This window comes from Colias eurytheme, chromosome 30 (assembly GCF_061535395.1).
Source record: "Colias eurytheme isolate Ceu_HAF_F1 chromosome 30, ilColEury1 Martin Lab GWU primary, whole genome shotgun sequence".
Taxonomy (NCBI): domain Eukaryota; kingdom Metazoa; phylum Arthropoda; class Insecta; order Lepidoptera; family Pieridae; genus Colias; species Colias eurytheme.
The window spans coordinates 42,830-62,954 of NC_143009.1; the positions used below are offsets into that span (position 1 = coordinate 42,830).

The window sequence follows — 20,125 nt, forward strand, 5'->3', positions numbered from 1 at the left end:
TTAAAGTGATAGAGTTCTTATTACAATCTGTCCGTGTGAGTCATATTATGTGAAATTGCTTTTCCAGAGGATGGTAATCATACTTGTATATTATATTCAATACTATGAACCATATTGTCCGAATAAGAGTTTAGAAAAACAAATCCGGTAGAATTGCTTAAAATATTTGTAAATATTTCAATATTTCAAACATTGAAAATTGATATTTTATAACTGTAATTATACAATTTACAATAATTTCAAGTAATTCTACCGTATAAAAAACTTATATCAAATAGCATATTATCTTTATAAAACGCGCCGTTCCCGGTCCACCCGTCGCACACGTGTCCACAGCGCACCGTGACGTGCCGTGACGTGCCGTGACGTGCCGTAACGTGCCGTAATGTTACCGCTCGGACGTCCGCAGCGTTGTCCATGTCCGGGGTTACATTTGTATCATAATAAGGAAAATCCTAAAAATCTAAGTTTAGAGGATCAAATTGACTTGAATATTTATAATATAACGATTCAAGGAGCTTTCTATTGGAATGAGATAAGGTAAAATATCTTCTTCTAATAGGAAGCTGACCTTTGTCTCTGTTTAATCTGTTTTATCCAGACACATAAGCATAATATTATAGACCAATCTGATATGATTCCACGATTGGCTCAAAATGTACCTACTGGACGTATTTGGATGAAACTTTATAGTTTACACTTTACAGTAATTTATGTTATACATCAAAACCATAATAAAGAACTATATAGAAATACTTAATTTTGACACAGCTTGTTTATTTTTAAATTGATTTACTTATATCGAAAATTTGGATTGATTATAGAATCTTTTGATAATAATTAATAGTAATAATGTATATGTTGGGTTTATATTTAAAATTTAACATTATACTTACTGATGTACCATGTTACATGATTTTTCTAATCAGATTTAGGTGAATAAATAAAAACACAATACGTTAATTCATTTATTTATTAGACACACACAAGAAATAGGCGCTATATACTAGGCGCTAGGTACCTGCAGTAATTTTTCGAAAAGTAACTTTTGCTGCTGACAAAAAAACTTTCTGCAACTTTTACAAATATTTATTCTAAGTGCCTTAATATTAGACTTAATTATTTTTTCCTTTTAACAGATTTATAAAATACATAATTACGCATTCTAACCTAAGATTCTAACAAATATGTAAAATAACACTTAAAATAATATTACCATAATATCATCATCGAAAAATAAAATAATGTTTAAATCGTATTGAACGTTGTTATTTACAGCTTTTCAGAACAACAGATATAAAACGATAAATGTTCTGTAATTAGCCAAAATCAGTGTTTAATGATTATTATACTGAATTAAGTATTCGACGCATTTAAGTTTTATAGATTAAAATTATATCCATTTAATAAAATGGCTTAATAATTAATCATGTTAAGGTTTGTATTGTTTAATACGAACATGCGAAAACAAATTGCTTGCTTATTTATAATTAGATAGACATGAATTGTGGGAAAATTATGGCGCTAGAGCGCTGTCATTTTTCCATAATGGAAATAATACTGCTTTGAGACGTCATCGAGATATGCTCGATTGTCAAAGTGATTTGGAAAAGTGAAGAAAAATCTCTCTAGGTGCACTCTAGGTGGGCGGCGTGGGCGCAAGCCAAACGTACGTGTCCCAGCAGTGGGATTAATATTGGCCGATGATAAATAATCATCATCAGTCGCTCTTTTTAAATATTTCTATAAATTAAATATTCTTTTAAATATACTATGTGCCCGCGGCTTCGCCCGCGTTTTCGAAGAAAAACCCGCATAGTTCCCGTTCCCGTGGGATTTCCGGAATAAAACATATCCTAAGTGTTTATCCAAGTTATCCTCTACATGTGTCCTAAATTTCATTGTTATCGGTTGAGTAGTATTTGCGTGAAAGAGTAACAAACATACATACATACACATACATCTATCCTCACAAACTTTCGCATTTATAATATTAGTAGGATACATAATATTATTGGTTAAGAGAGCAGTTTCAGCAAAAAAAAGGCCCGACAAGAAACTCTAAATAATGCCTATAGCTGTTCTTTTCGTATCAATAAATAAATAAATCTTTAATCAAGTTAATTCTTTCTTTACTTACACTTTTCTCTTTCATACATACCTAATAATAATATCTACCTAATGATGTCAAGGTATTATTTTGTAGTTTTTAAGCGACATCATGAAATTTATTTTCATTTTCTCTAAACTTTTCTCAATTCTAATCTCTATCAATACCTACTAAATTTCAAAAGTTTTGTGTGAATCAGTAACAAACGTCCTAACCTCGTGTTTAGGTAGATATAATAAGTATTAGTAATAAACAAACAGTTAAACATCAATTGAAATGATATACAACTTAATTGTTACATATTAGGATACTGTTACGAGCTTGTAATATTGATTATTGTTACGTGTGTTCTTGGATAACAATAGTTACCAGTTGTTTGGAGTTAATCGTATGCCCTGTATGGTAGGCTGGATTTTGACAGGCCACAGCACAAAGATGGTAACAGACGTCATCTGAAATCTATACAATCTCTATAATATAATAAAAATGAATCGCCTAATGTGATGCTAAAACTCGAGAAAGGCTGAACCCATTTCGTTAATTCTTTTTTTATAATATTCCTTGAAGTACGAAGATGGTCCTTATGGAGAGAAAACATAAACATGTAAACTAGTACCAAGGATGAAGCCGGGAGGACCTCAAGTTTAGAACATAAATTCAAATTTGAATTATTACCGGATATCAAGTAGAAAGATGTATAATATGTATTTTTATTTAATATGCTCTACATTGCCATTTTCTTATGAAATAATATCTTCTCAAAAATCTATATACCTAGCTATTATCTAAATCTTATGCGTTATTCTGGTACATAAGCTAGCTATTAGATTGTCGAAAGATTGCACATAATGTCTTCATGTTAAACAAACAATATATTTTGTCACGAACAAAATATAATGCGATGTAAGTAGGTCTTGTAATATCTTCAATGGAGATAAAAATACAAGTCATGTTTTAGGTTTCATAGAACGTTTTTAGTCATTTATGATCCATCCACAATTTTTGTGAAATGTTTAAATATTTTGTAATTCATGTGAAACTACATAGAAAAAATAGACGTTGAAGTCTTTTCTTACATATATTGCCATTCTGAACTTTGAGTTTTAACCAAAATATTTATTTATCTATACGCGAGATTGAAAGAAAAATAGTAAATAATAGATTGATGGTATCTTTTCATATTTTCCCATAAGACTTAAAATTGTTACAGACGCAATGTTACGACCTTGAATGTCTTTTCTGACCGGGCCATTCATATCAATTATGAAATAATGTAGCCTTTATGGATTTATCATCTTAAATATAAAAATGAATCCCAAAATGTGTTGGTAAGCGCATAATTTGAGAACGGCTGAACCGATTTCGATAATTCTTTTTCTATAATATTCCTTGAAGTACGAGGATGGTTCTTATGTAGAGAAAACGTAAATATGTACCACGGGCGAAGCCGGGGCGGACCGCTAGTTCACTATAAAATTATGATTTATTTGGAAATAATGTCGTTGTATATTTACGTAGCTTGTAATATGTCTATAAGTGAGATATAACGAGAGCACTTATCAACTTACGTAATAAGTTAAAGCTTTGCATTCAGTTTAGTTTGGGATTTCCAGATATCATTTTATGCTGAAGTTAAACTAATCTTATTTTATATGCTTTCCTATGATTCTAAATAGTTAGAATGTTATTGTAATGTTTACTACTGGTTGCAATTTCTCTTGTATTTGTTGTTTTATTTTCATAGCAATTGAATAAAATCATTGTATGACATTTCTACTGGCTAGGGCTATGCGAAAAAAAACTGTAACATAGTTTGCTCTCTTTACGTTGGCTGAAAAATATTTTTTCAATATTTTCCGCTTCTAACATTGTGAATCTGACGTTCGTTAATTTACAAGCGATTTTCTGCGATCGATTTATTTTTTCTAAATACTCAGGTAGCGGATGTCAAGACACATAATAATCGATAAGCAAAAAGGAAAATTAATATCCTATTATAAACGCTAAGTAAGCGTGATGTTATATTTTAGCCCATAGCTTTCCTCTACAAAATATCCAACACATGATATTTTAAGTTTGTACAGTAACGCGTACAGTAAGCGCCTTCAATGAAACAAACTCCTTTTAATAACTGGCAACCCTTTTGCACCCCTAGCCGCCATATTGTCAAAGCGAAACAAGCACGTGTGGCAACACTAGGTCAGTTTCGTCATGTGTGATCCAAATAATTTCTACCGAAATAAGGATGAATGGTCGCGATGGCTCGTAGTGACGTAACTTGCCTACTTACTAACCGGTCAGATAGTGCTGTACGCAGTCGATGCATTGGTGTCGATGTTTTCAACCAACATAATATACCTAGAAATGAATGAAGCTTTCAAAAAATCAATGCAACCTTGGTTTTAATTTAATTCAATCCAAGACATTTAAACAAAGAGATGGTTACATTTGTATACGCATTGCGCCTGAAATTATTAATTGTTCTAAATTTAATATATAGAATTATAGAGTATAGACGGATAATTATAGTGTATGATATATAGTAAGAAATAGTCAAAAACTTGCATATTACTCTTGAATGCTCTTACACATACTCATCACTAACTAATATAAAAAAAGTATTATAAGCCAAGAAACATTAGAATTTCATTTACATATTTACAATTTAATGAAAATGCTTAAGCCATTGCTTTAGACATTATTTCCACGATTTCGCACTAAGTATCGATATCGATATATCGACTCATCCCATCACTAGCGAGCAATGAAGCACGTCCACTTTCACTGACCGCCTCGTTTCCTCCTCGTAACATTAGAGTGACGTCACACTGTTTAGTGTTTACATACGCACACACGCACACGCACAAAATATCGAAAAAGTATAAAAGCTTTAAAAGCTTCACAAGCAATCTTACGCATAGAGCATACAATATGTTCTAAATCTCAAAGTATAACAATAGATGGCGCTTTGCAGTGTCTCTGTGATGTTACGATGATGTCTCAGTTTGATAAAAAAGAAAAAACATTTTGCTCTACAACTGTATTTTACATTCTTTTTATATTTACTTTTGCGAAAATGAAGTTCTAAATCGTATATTATACCAAAAGAGGAAAGATTTGATATTTTTGTTAGTATCGCATTTATTCAAAATACTGTACCGGTATAAAACATATAAAATAAAGCAGCCAGGCACAACAACTAATCTAATCTAATCTCTACATAGTATAAAACAAAGTCGCTTTCTCTGTCCCTTAAGTATGCTTAAATCTTTAAAACTACGCAACTGATTTTGATGCGGTTATTTTTATCATATAGAGTGGTTCTCAAGGAAGGTTTTAATATATAATTTATTAGGTTTTAGAGAAAGCGAGCGAAGCCGCGGGCAGAAAGCTAGCAGATTATAGAACCGTAGTGAAGATAAGATATTATAGCCTATAAAAAAACCTCTGTAAAGCTTAAACATCCATATAGGCTAGTTATTAAAACAAATCTCAAAATTTCGCTGTCGTAACTAATTGGACATCAATTAATATATTTACTAAGTCAGTTTGTGTGTCAGTGTGTATCTACAAGCGGGTCAAGTTTACATAATATCATACGCTTTCCTTATGTCACACAATATACATAATTGCTACAATATATGCAAGGGAAACAGTTTATTTATTTATTTATTTATTTATGAAGTTATTTTTGCAAAAAATGGTGGATACGTAATCTATGAATATTAAAAAGGACATACATATTAGTGTTATAAATAATATGTTATTAAAAATATTTAACTTGTTTTTGTAGTAAAAGTTAACATTTTTTTTTCAGAAAATTATTAATAAATGAAAATTTTACGCTCTACTTTCTAATGTATGACAATGGAACAATGGAATGCTGAGATAAAATTTCACTTATTATGATAAATAAGATTCTGTTTCTAATAATCACAAAATTTTATTGATTATTTAATTATTTTTGACACCAAATAATACGAAGTTTCCACTGCATACTTAATCCGATAATCGACTAGAGCAACGAATTGATTGAGTCCATTTTTTTATTCGCATTTAAAAGTGTTCCATATGATTAATGAATATTTAACAGCATTACAGCAGCTATCATCATATTGACTGTGTGTTCCATAACAAACGAGAATTTAATTGATTTATAAAAGCGCCATCTGTTGGTGAATAGAGCAACTATTTTCAAGCTGAGAAATTAATATACTTAAATTTGATTATAGCGCCACCTTTTGCGATCTATTCATAGTAATAAAAATTTAATCAATAGTATTTATTTATTATTTTCAATTAGTATATAAAATTAAAGTCAAATATTTTAGTATGATTTTAAAATTAAAATAGATCCCATTTATTAATTGTATATCAGAGCAGCGCCATCTATTATCGTTAATGGTAAACACAATTCGTGAAGAGTTGGGTAAGAGCATTCCGCAGCCGAACATGGCAGTTACGAAACACATTAATTGTTTTGCAACGACTGCGCCCAATAGCGTGTCAACACTAACCCGTTTTGAATCACTATATTTAATTATATTATGCTTTTCACGGCCACCGGGCCACTTCGCCACTTCGCCACTCGGCAAGTCAAACATTGCCTACATATTTTAAATATCACATTTCACCAGTAGGTAGGAGTTAAATTAGAAGTTTAAAGGTATAGGAGACAAGCTGTCCCGGCAAAATTCATGAGAAACGGTCCAGCCGTTTCGGAGGTAACTAACATTGTGACACATATGAATAATATTATGCTTTACCAGATTTAATAAATACTTTTAATAATTTTACATTTATATTTAATTTTACGCGAATACCTATTATATTAGAGTTTCAGAAAACATGATTTTGTATTTTTCATGATTTTAAAAGAGCAACTATGGAGTTTCTTGCCGGTTCTTCTCCATAGATACTGCTTTCCGAATCGGTGGTAATTGTTAAAAATATGTGATGACGATTCGAAAGTGCTTCTAAAAGAAGTCTAATTGAATAAATAAATGTTTGAGTTTTGAGTTTGAAATACATCGGGTTAAATAAATTAATGAATAAATCCGTTTATTTCTACCACAGATAAGTTAATTTTGCCAAAAGTAAGGAAGTCAACATACATTAGATTCTAAGATGAGATTGATCATTTCAAAAATAATTTCTTCGTAAAATATAAAAGAATTTTTGCCTGTGTTAAATTGGCAAAATTATCATAAAAAGAGCTTAGTAAAGTGTTTAATAAAATAACAATTTGATTAAAGTGGAGATAAATAAATCAGCCTTTAAATAAAATAAAAAAAAACCTTTATTATTGTTAGATATTATCAAAAACTTATTACATATTTTGTATGTTGGGTCACAAACCTTTGACGGTACAGCCAATCAGTCACAATTACTGGAAGAAAGCTGAATATGGTTTCTTTTTTATTGTTTCTTAAATCTGAGAACAGGTTGTTCGTCACGCGGCTATCTATTTGTGCAATCCAATCAGAAAGGTCACAATGACTGGGACGATGAAAGAACTAGGTAGACAGACTCGTTTGTCAAATTTTGTGCAGTTTTTTATGTCACATCTTATACAGATATATATTTTGTAGTAAGATGGTAAAAACTCGCGAAATTGGAAACCGTCGAAAAATTGTAATCCATGAAATAATAGGTACGTTTACTTGCAAGAAAATTGTAAGTAAACGTAGTTATCTCTTATCTTTTCATAGATTGTAATCTAACGTTGCGTTTACATCCAACGAACATAGAGCAAGAGCATTCTTTTGTGATCTTTTAGTGTAAACGAAAACTCGTATTCAATATTGTTCAGTATTAGAACATTGTAAAGAAACTTTTCGAACGCACTAAGAACAAGGAAAGAATGCTCTTCGCATAGTGGGGTTAGAATTGAGCATTCGCTCGTTTGATGTAAATGCACTGTATTACACTTACACTGTATTACAAGATGATGATGAAAATGAAAAAGAATTGAATAAGCATCATCAGTGACTTTATGAGCGACACCTAACTACGCCGTAGAGTTTACAATGTGGTAATCGATCCCATACAAAAATTGACCCGATTTAAATAAATATATCAATCAAAATTCAATTAAATGTAGGACAGAGAACACAATGAAAAATAGATCAATGTCATTAAATTGATGTAATGAATTTGAATTAATTTTGTGTCTCGTAATTGTAATTGTCATTTTAATTGACACAAAAAGAATAATAAGCTTCTATGTGTTTGTGTGCCTCTGTTCTTCCAAATTCTAAATTCGATTGGTGAATATTTTTTAAATGTCTTGTTTGTGGATATGGTGGTTAGCCATTTTTAAGTAATAGCTAATGCATTGATGTAGAATTTAAAGCTTTTTGTATACTATATCAATGAATCCATGTATATAGGTACAAGATATTCAACTTTCTGCAACATAGGTATAGTAAATAACAACGTTAAGAAAAACTTTTGATTGGTAGCAAGATATATGACGTGTAGTTTTACTAGTGTTATCATACTAAAAAAGTATCTTTTTACCTTGTTTTGCGCACTTGGCCAGCGTTCTGAATTATGGCCAAAATCTATAGAAGTTTATGACAACAAAAATGGGTGGATAATGACAATACACTACTAATTAATTAAAAGAAAACAATAAAATGTACAGAACTTTCTAGCCCCGATAAATTATAAATCAAACACCACGTGACAAAGTTAATTAAATTAATTATTATATTATCAAGTCGACAATCGTTCGAGCCATTAGCTTTGATGCAAGACTCATTAAATGTAACCGTTTGGAATACTGATGCGTTCTGAAGGATCCTTTTTGATATATTTTTAAATAATTGTTATAGACATGATAGATTTTTTTAAATAATAAATGAAGTAATTGTGAATTTTCTTGTTTAATAAAATATTGTAGAGTGATTTTAAAATTATTTTATCTAGGTACATGTAAAAAGGGCTATATATTTCTAAGCGTCTAGACAATAAGATGTATATGACCCGATATTATGGATACTTACCTAATCAATAATCATTTTAATATTTAGTGTAATTGTTATTTCTAATTCGATTTAATTGATAGCTTAACGGCTCTTATATTGTGTAGAGTGTGCTTGCTGAATAATAATACCTAACATTTTGTTTTTTTTTTCTTTTGTTTTTCCTGAATTGCCATCTTATAATATTATGCATTCTAAAATCGCTTATAAATGATGTTTTTTTATATATTTTTTTTTTAATGTACATTCCATTCATAAATGTGTGATATATTATATTTAGATTACTTAGATAAAAAAAAATTATGTTCAACCATTGTATTTTTAAAGTGATTTATTATAGAAATCCTTATAAGTAAATTTAACAAAAACAAACCTACAATAATATCGAAGAGTGATCGTTCTTCGGCATAATATTGTAAAGGTCACATTGTGGTATCCTTTTGTTATTTATAGATTAGGTAGTACTTATCATAAGTAATCAAAAGTTACGGATGTTTAATCTTTTTAGTTTTTAACACGCCTTTACTGTATGTTTGTATGTAACCGATTCTTTTGGGATCGATTTTGACCGACTTTGAACCGATAGATTTAATTCAAACTTTGTACACTTAACATGGACCGGTGACAATGCAATTATTTCATGGGTTTAAGCGTATTTTTTAGTTTTTGTAAACTAGTTTAGTAAGGACTGATTTTTCTCTACCATTGTTTATAAGCTGTTTTTAACACCCTTATTTCTTCACCTATATTTGTGCCTGTATGTTTGTATGTAACCTGCTCTTTTAGTATCTATTTTTACGCACTCTAAACGGACAGATATAATTTAAACTTTGTACACATATCAAGGATCAGTGACAATCGTTTAATTTCATGAGTTTATGTGTGGTTGTTTTACAAATTTTGTACGTCTGATCCGTCTGTTTATTCCGGCTAATCTCTGAAACAGCAGGACCGATTTTTTCACTGACAGATAGCCGATGTAATACGGCTATGCTTAATAATTAAGGCTACTATTAATTCTGATATTTCTCTATTCTAAAAACTCACTAACGCGGGTGAAACCGCGGGACGCTGCTAGTATACACTATGTGTCGGACTTTTACAATCATCTATACATACACCACTACATCATCTTATTACGCGCTAAGGATGTATGGATGTTTATCTTTGGACTTTAACTATCCACCATCCACCATCCACCAGCCACCAAACACCATCCACCATCCACCATCCACCATACCGTCATACGCACAAAGCCTGCTCTCTACCGAGTACCAGGCGCCCATAACATCGCGAAGGTTACTCTCAACACGCCGCCTCCATTCGCTGCGCACTCCGCGTTGCGCGCGTGTGCTCGACGTTACAATTCCTCTGTGATCTGTGATCTGTGCTTGTGTTTGTGTTTGGAACGGTGAGTTTTTTTTTTAATTCGAATCAAGTGGGCTATGGCTTTTTTTGGATGACAGCTGTCAGTGATTTTTTTTTTAATTTTTTGTGATTTGAATTGGTGGTAAATTACTTTCTTATAGTAAAGAAATGCTTCAAGGTCGAAATTTTACCAATAATAAGGATAAAATTGAAAAATAATTTCGACTATCAAAAACTTTTATAAATTTAAGACGCGAAATTTCATAATTCAAATGGCATTGGTATTACTAATATAATAAATGCAACATTTTGTGTGTTCGTTACTCAACCTGACGAGTGGTCTCATTTCGAAACATAATTATATCTCGCTGTATTTTAATTTTCATATAGGAAATAGTTTGTTGCGTTTATCTTATTTAATATAATTATTACATCGACTCTACATCGTAAAAATCCATTTTAAATATGTATTTGACTTTATAAATTTGTGTCGTCGTTCCCTAGATTTTATTTACACACAAACATACAAAATCAATTCCGTAAATATATTTATAAGGAAGTGTAGAGTAAAAGATAGGAAAAATCAAAAAATATAGTTTTCCGTAGTTTACGTGAAGATCTATTATCTCACCTCCACCTTGACTGCGCTTGTGAGGTTAGTGCATAAATTTTATAGCTTTCAGGTCCAAGGTTCGATTCTAGATGGATAAAAAATAAATATCCTAAAAAATTATGTATCCTAACTATGTTGATATCCTGGATAGAAATTAACCTTATTTCTCGTAATAAAGAAATTAATTTAGACAAAAAAAATCGATCAATAAAACAGATGTGAAATAATATACCTATGCTATCTCAGTGAAATAGAAGCCAATTAAAATAAATTAGTGAAATGTATAAAATGTATCTTAAAGAAAATCGATGAAACCGTGTAAAATTTTCCTTTGTTACTTCCCATTAGGAACTTCAAAATATGATAATTGTATTTGTTTCAAAAAAAGTAATTAATTGCAAATAAATAATGCTAACAAATAAGTATAAGTACTATAGGCATGTACTACGTGACCGAATCCGCTCGTTAAAGTTAGTGTAGAAATACGAACCGGTGAAAGATAATACATGCACTTAATGATGACATTGACTTGTATGTTTTAAACTTGTGTAAGTTCGAAATTTTAATTTAAAATATTTTAAATTTTTATAATTATTATTTAACTTTGAATTATTTAGCTTTGAATTCGTAAACATACAGACAGATTTAGACTTTTATAATATAACTAGCTTTGCCCTAGTAAACCAAATAAATAAAATACTAAAACCTTCTTCCGGTGCATTTACATCAAACGAAAATAGAGCTAGAGCTAGGGAAAGAGCATTATTTCGTGATCTTTTAGTGTATTCGAAAACTGGTATTCAGTGTTGTTCAGTATTAGAACATTGCATAGAATCTTTTCGTACGCCCTAAGAACGACGAAAGAATGCTCTACGCCTGTTTACACTAAAATAATTGGACATAGTGGGGTTAGAATGAGCTGCATTCGCTCGTTTGATGTAAATGCACCGTTCGAGGATTTTAAAGATCTAAGCAAACAGACATACAGACGTCGGAAAGCGACTTTGCTTTATACTATGTAATAATTAACAACTGATTTTAATTGTGTCGATTATTTTCATCGTAATCCATTCAACAATTTAGCTCAAGAGTGCAATAAACTTTAACACGTAATTAATATGCAAATATGCATATACATTTAATTTTTGTTTAAAAATATCGGATTTCACTGACTTAATATTTTCAGCAAATTACTTGATACTAGCTGTGCTCCGCGGTTTTACCCGCAGTTCTCCGCTCCTGTTGGTCTAGTAGCGTGATGATAATATAGCCTTCTTCGATAAATGGGCTATCTAACACCGAAAGAATTTTTCAAATCGGACCAGTAGTTTCCGAGATTAGCGCGTTCAAACAAACGAACAAACAAACTCTTCAGCTTTATAATATTAGTATAGATTATATACTGTACTAAGTATTATAAGTAAAGTTTGGTTACACGTAATTCCTATACGTAGGTATTTGTAGTTGCTCTTATTATAATAATTTTAACTTCAATAAGTGCATAATAATTAATGTGGTATTTGATTAATTTTTAATACTTTTATGGCAAATTACTAGATATTTATTATACCTTACCTACAGGACTACCTTTATGTCTAGGTTTATAGTTATCTAGCTTTCCGCCCGCGGCTTCGCCCGCGTTTTTAAAGAAAAACCCGCATAGTTCCCATTCCCGTAGGATTTCCGGGATAAAACCTATACTATGTGTTTATCCAAGTTACCCTCTGTATGTGTGCTGAATTTAATTGTAATCGGTTCAGAAGTATTTGCGTGAAAGAGTAACAAACATACATACATATAAATACACATACATCAATCCTCACAAATTTTCGCATTTATAGTATAATATAGTAGGCAGTAGAATAGGATAGGAGAAAAAATTCTATAATAAGTACATTCGATAGGCTTAATTACTCAGATAAGAATGGAATTTAAATAAATAGGTTAAAGTCTATTTTAAGATATTACGTGACGTAATTAAGGTAACTAACTAATGAATAAATAATTTGATTTGATTTGAATTCTTACAATTAATTTGTAATTAATATAATCACCTATTATCTCATTTAACGTGTATTGCATAAACGCATTGATCTTATTTCTATAACTATTATATTATCACATATTAATAAAAATAAATAATGAGTTATTTTTTATTATTACATAAAAATATATCTAAACAAGGAATTACTGGAAAATGTGAAATTGTCAAATCAGTGGAAAAGGTGTGTTATAGGTACCTAATAATATTATTTGTTTACGATGTATCTATTTATCCTAATAGTACACACCAACGTTATTATATTTATCTATCAAATCTACACTTATACGCTAATCGACTACTACTACTACTTACTATACTCTAAAGTCTAAGTGAATTTATTTATTGTATGAATTAAGCCGAACTTTGGAAAATTCTTTCACAGAAGGTATTTACATTACTCCACTATGTAATATTTTTTTTTATCCCAGATCAAACAGGACGAGTTGTTTGTTATGGTACTGGTTTCTTCGCATAGGTAGGCTATTAAAACTGACTTTTTAATAAAAATAAGAGTGTATTGGTACCACTGCTTGGTTCCTACAACCAATACACCCTTATTTTTAAAAGGAAGGAAGGAAAGGAAGTGTATTATAAAAAAAATGAAATCAATTTGAATTCGTTGAATGGTAGAGACTTTACTCGGATATGCATAATGCATGAGATTCAGTTATAATTGAATAAGCATATTTCACTAACAGAAAAACGTGAGTATTTCTACACATTGAGAGGAGATGCAGGCAAATTGACACAACGTCATGCAAATTAAAAAAATGCATTAATTTAAACAATGTCTACCAACAAAATAAAATGTGTGCGTGTACTAGTGTACACACGTAAGAAGTGAAACTTCTTTATGACCTTATTTTTCAAAAAATAATTTACTACATATATGCAACTTTACAGAAATACGTCGAATCACGCGTGGTCACGCGCCATCTTTTTCTTATCCCTATAAGAAAAAGATGGTGCGTAACGGAAAAATGTCACGCGTAACGAAAAAATGTTACACTAAATTTTTTTCCAACCCCGATAAAGAAGTTTCACTTCAAAAAAATGGCAGATGTGAAACATCGACATTATTGATTGATGATTTTTTCAATTCAAATCTGTAGTACCCATAGTAGTACCTAAGGATTTACCTGTTCAAACCAGCGCACTCTACAGATTTACGATATCAGTTTATTTACAAAGTAAAATCGACTTGATATATCAACGCTTAGTCCAAATCACTATACATTTTGCATAATGCTTCCTCAATCCTTTTATAATGTAGGCAGGATAATTCATTGATTTAATTTTAATTCACGGAAACAATAGAAATACATATCTTAAACATAGATAACACATAATAAAAAAATCACATACAACTAACCTAAATCTAAAAATTGCATTTTAATTAATAATTCAGTTATCAAATTAAATCGATAAAACATTTGACCAACAAAATGAGCAACGGGTGAGCTAATTATAGATCTGTTGCGGAAGATTTTCGCAAATTTCTAACGAAGTTTCGACCTTGACTTGTTTCGAATTTTATTCTTGAAGGTTTCACGATGAGCTGTGATGTAATTTAAAATTTTATTTAATGACGATTGATTATTATCTTTAATCTTATTAAGTAATGATTTTCGAAAAAATATACACATAGAATTTTTTTTTTTTTTGTTTAAAGTAGCAACTAATTTATATTACTAATTTTATTGGTGCATTCGCTAATGGACACTACAAAAATAATAAGAGTCTTTTTAGAGGTTTTCTGATAATGTTTTATTACTAGTACAGTATTATATTATCTGTGGCCTATATTACTTGAATGGAGTAGGTATTTCACATTTTAAGTGATTGAGAAATACTTTTATTAAAATTAGTAGAATTATTTTGGATAAAATTATATATAATTTGGTACACTTAGAGCTTTAAGAATTAGACGTTTTATTGAACATACTTATTACGATTTCAAAATCACTTAAGTTCCGATCTATACTTACTTGTGTGTAAATGTAATCATTTTATTACTTTTATAAAGAGGTATAACCAGGTCAAAGTCAAGTACTTTGAATCACCTTGTACCAAACTTTTTAAATTTTCCGTATTAAGAACATTAAGAAAGGCTTTGAATAGAACATATTTGAAGAAGGCCATGTATTGAATCGTGTATGTAGTGATTCTATACTAATATTAAAAAGCTGAAGAGTTTGTTTTTTTGAACGCGCTAATCTCAAGAACTACTGGTCCGATTTGAAAAATTATTTCGGTGTTGGATAGCCCATTTATCGAGAAAGGCAATATATCATCACGCTAAGACCAACAGGAGCGACGCCACGCGCGTGAAACCGCGGGGCGCAGCTAGTGCTGAAATAGTTATGTATTACCTACTTTGAAGGATATTATTGTATAGAACAAGAAAATGTACCTTTTAGCAACAATAGGGCTTTTTATATTGAAAAAAAAAACTTAAATCGATTCAGTAGTTTTCCAGTTATCTTAAAATCAAATTAATATTAAAATATTCAGTTTGTCCATCATAACCGTCGCTGGGTAAAGGATTCGACTATTTTAGGATAAATTAGTTATAAATAAATCTCGTTTAATATTCGTTAAAAGTCGTTTACTTTTAAATATTTACTGTTTATAATAGTAGACAAAATAATAGATTCAAATTGGCATTTGATGAAGTGGTAGTCCACTTTGACTATGCCAATTCTTTTTTTACAAATAACATGATAATTATGAGACAATAATTTTTGTATCGGTAAACATACTTTCTTAAACATATTTAATACCAAAGACATGATTATGACATATGAAAGATAATTTATTACATTAATTTGTTAGGATTATCTTCAAATCTCTATTTACCGCAATCAAATATTTTTTTTTATAAAATGTCAACATTATTTATGACTGTATTTGTAATTATCTTGCAATTATTCACAAATTTTTCAACAAGTTTTATGTAATTCTTCTAACACATGATGGTATTTTGATGACCCATTTTCATTCGAGTTAAAAAAATTACTTAATTTATAAATTTAAACTTCTAATGTTACCAATATTTTCTTATAACTACTTAGATATACAGGGTGTAATCGTTAAGTGTGCACAGGCGATTTGTCCGTAAGTATTACAGATAACAAAAAACTTTAAACTGATATCGAAAGTACTTAACCTAATGAGTAAAATGGCCGTAATAAATTTTTAAAAATAAATCGAGAAATATCAAAAAAATTATCTTTAAACCCTCCCATACATTAAGTATGAAATATGAATATCCCATATACATTTAATATGAAAGATTTTAGCTTTCTTTTTCTTTTTTTGGTTTTCTCCTTTAATTACTTCGCAAATTTGAAGTGACATTTTCCACGTTTTTCCGGACATTTTCCGGATATTTTCCGGGAATTTTCCGGACATTTTCCGGACATTTCCCAGGCATTTTCCAGGGATTTTCCAGGCATTACCACGCATTTTCCGGACATTTTCACGCATTTTCCGGGTATTTTACAGATATTTTCCGGACATTTCCCTGACATAGCCTGTAAATGTCTGGAAAATGTCCGGAAAATCCTCGGGAAATGCTAGGAAAATCCCCGGAAAATGCCTGGGAAATTCCCAGAAAATGCCTGGGAAATGTCTGGAAAATGTCTGGAAAATATCCGGAAAATGCGTGGAAATTTCCGGAAAATCCCTGGAAAATGCCTGGAAAATGCGTGAAAATGTCCGGAAAATATCCGGAAAATGCGTGAAAGTGTCCGGAAGGAGCGTGGAAAATGCCTGAAAAATCCCCGAAAAATGCCAGGGAAATGTCCGGAAAATGTCTGGAAAACATCCGGAAAATCCCCGGGAAATGCTTGGAAAATCCCCGGACAATGCCTGGGAAAATCCCTGGGAAATACGCGGAAAAGTCTGGAAAATATCCGGAAAATGCGTGGAAATTTCCGGAAAAACCGTGGAAAATGCCTGGAAAATATCCGGAAAATGCGTGAAAATGTCCGGAAAATGCGTGAAAATGTCCGGGAGGAGCGTGGAAAATGCCTGGAAAATCCCCTAAAAATGCCAGGGAAATGTCCGGGAATGTCTTGAAAACATCCGGGAAATACCCGGGAAATGCTCGGAAAATCCCCGGACAATGCCTGGGAAATTCCCGGAAAATAACCGGAAAATGCCTGGGATATGCTCGGAAAAGTCTGGAAAATATCCGGAAAATGCGTGGAAACTTCCGGAAAAACCGTGGAAAATCCCTGGAAAATATCCGGAAAATGTGAAAATGTCCGGAAAATATCCGGAAAATGCCTGAGAAATGTCCGGAAAATGTCTGGGAAATGCGTGGAAAATGCCTGGAAAATCTCCGGAAAACGCCAGGGAAATGTCCGGAAAATGTCTGGAAACATCCGGAAAATCCCAGGGAAATGCTCGGAAAATCCCCGGAAAATGCCTGGGAAATTCCCGGAAAATGCCTGGGAACATCCCGGAAAACAACCGGAAAATGCCAGGGAAATGTCTGGAAAATATCCGGAAAATGCGTGGAAATGTCCGGAAAAGGCGGGAAAATGCCTGGAAAATATCTGGAAAATATCCGGAAAATGCGTGAAAATGTCCGAAAAAAGCGTGGGAAAATGTCCGGAAAATGCCCGGAAAATTCTCGGAAAATCCCCGGAAAATATCCGGAAAATGCGTGAAAATGTCCGGAAAGAACGTGGAAAATGCCACTTCAAATTTGCGAAGTAATTAAAGCAGAAAACCAAAAAAGAAAAAGAAAGCTAAAATCTTTCATATTAAATGTATATGGGATATTCATATTTCATACTTAATGTATGGGAGAGTTTAAAGATAATTTTTTTGATATTTCTCGAATTATTTTTAAAAATTTATTACGGTCATTTTACTCATTACGTTAAGTACTTTCGATATCAGTTTAAAGTTTTTTGTTATCTGTAATACTTACGGAAAAATCGCCTGTGCACACTTAACGATTACACCCTGTATAATAGAATTTCCCATCGTAAAGCTTGAACGAGCTTTCTCAATATCTTTTTATGTATATATAGCATGTACTAGCTCTGATCCGCGGTTTTACCAGCATTGCGCCGCTCCTATTGGCCCTAGCATGATGATATAATATTATAGCCTTCCTCGATAAATTTGCACTAACGCTGAAATAATTTTTCAAATTGTAGCCGTAGTTCCTGAGATTAGCGCGTTTCAACCAAACAAAACTATTCAGTTTTATAATATTAGTAGGTATATATTATGTAGATAGGTATTCAATAAGTTTTCACAAAAGTATGTGACGACATAACGTATAGGTAATAACTTGATGATGCGTCAAGTGTCAACCTTCATTCATTGGCGATATTACGTACACATTACAAAACCTGTCCAACAAATCCTGTACATCTGAGTGTTAATGCCAACCGCGCCCGTCTCCCTCTCCACGTGGTTACGTAAGTTACCAGAGAACACGACATTGCAGTGTCTCTTAATCGGAACAATTGTTCAACTTATTTCTTTCGGTATTTTCCTAATTAAGGGTGCTTTTCCACTAATAATGTGCGAGGATGTGTAGCGAGGGATGTGTTTGTAAATAACGAATCATACCGTTTAGTTTAGTTTCAATTTGAAGCGTTTAGCGTTTGAAGCGATACTATTGGTGTTTATAAACACATTCCTCGCCACACATCCTGCATATTATTGGTTGCAAAGCACCCTAAAGGATTATTTACGCTACACCGTGTCGCGACCGGGACTCGATCAAACATTATTGTATACTTTTTGTATGAAGTGATTCATGCCTAACCAGGGCTCGTACGGGGTACGTCGTTGATATTATGTGTATGGAAATTGTTTCATTTGTTTCCCGGCTCTGGGCGGCCAGTCCCCAGCATGGTATAGCGTTTATCATGCTATCATGCTATAAAATTGTTCAACCTTCATAGACATTTCCTTCATTTATTTTGGTTTTTCCTAATGATCAAGACAAATGATTAGTAGTTCAATAATATTTAATTGTTTCTTTCATTGTAGCGAGCTAAATGCAGATTTGATGCAATGCATGCTTCGATAGTTTGATAATAATGTTTCCACATTTTTGTAAATTCCTACTCTATCAGTACTTTCTATAAAATGAAAAAAGTAACTCCAATGAAATCGTCTTCACGCTTCATAGGAAAGAGTTTATAAAGCCTTTAGTTTAAACCAAAAAACACGTAGTTAAGTAAGTGGCTAAGTGAAGTGAGATACGTAAGTTTTATTCGCATTTTCTTATATAATAATTTATTTTTAATCCTACTAAAAATAATAAATGCGAAAGTTTGTGAGGATGGATGTATGTGTATTTATATATATGTTTGTTACTCTTTCACGCAAATACTACTGAACTGAATACAATGAAATTTAGCATTCATATAGAGGCTTACTAGGATTAATAAATAAGATAGGTTTTATCCCGGAAATCCCACGAGAGCGGGAACTATTTCTTTATGACATTATTCATTCATTTACATCGCCATTTTAATAACTTTCGAAAGCCTTATCACATATATATGTACATGTGTTAAAATAATAATTTAACAGTAACCTTTAAAACGGTTAACTATTAACAAACTGTGTGGTAAGAGAAGTCGCGCGATCAAACGAGTTTCATAGTATAATACCGGTTTTTCGACGAAAGTCACGTGCGAAAACTACCTTGACCTGTATGTAATGTGTTGAATATATTCTATCACTGTTTTTTTTATTACTTCTCTATAGATATAAGTGTTATGCCTCCTTGACCACTAGGTTGTCTGAAAGAGATTGCTTTAGCAACAAGGCTGACTATTGTGTTTGAAGTGTGATTGAAGTTTGTTTAATTTTGTATTTGTGTATAGTTTGTAAGTGTTTTTATTTGATTTATTATGAATGCTTATGACACAGTGTTTTCTTAGTCTTTGAATGCTTGACCGATTTTTGTGAAGGTTTTTGTGTATAGGTAGGTCTGAAATGGATTGTATAATGTCTAT

At 31.6% G+C, this 20,125-nt stretch overlaps 1 protein-coding gene across 1 annotated transcript in view; it reads left to right on the forward strand.

Moving 5' to 3' along the window:
- The first annotated feature begins 10,397 nt into the window (after positions 1 to 10,397).
- The window catches only part of LOC149895628 (putative fatty acyl-CoA reductase CG5065), a 31,441-nt gene continuing 21,713 nt past the window's right edge, over positions 10,398 to 20,125 (forward strand). Inside the window, exon 1 of the mRNA XM_090118482.1 lies at positions 10,398 to 10,510. The gene's annotated coding sequence lies outside the window, so the exon portion shown is untranslated. The remainder of the gene's footprint in view (positions 10,511 to 20,125) is intronic.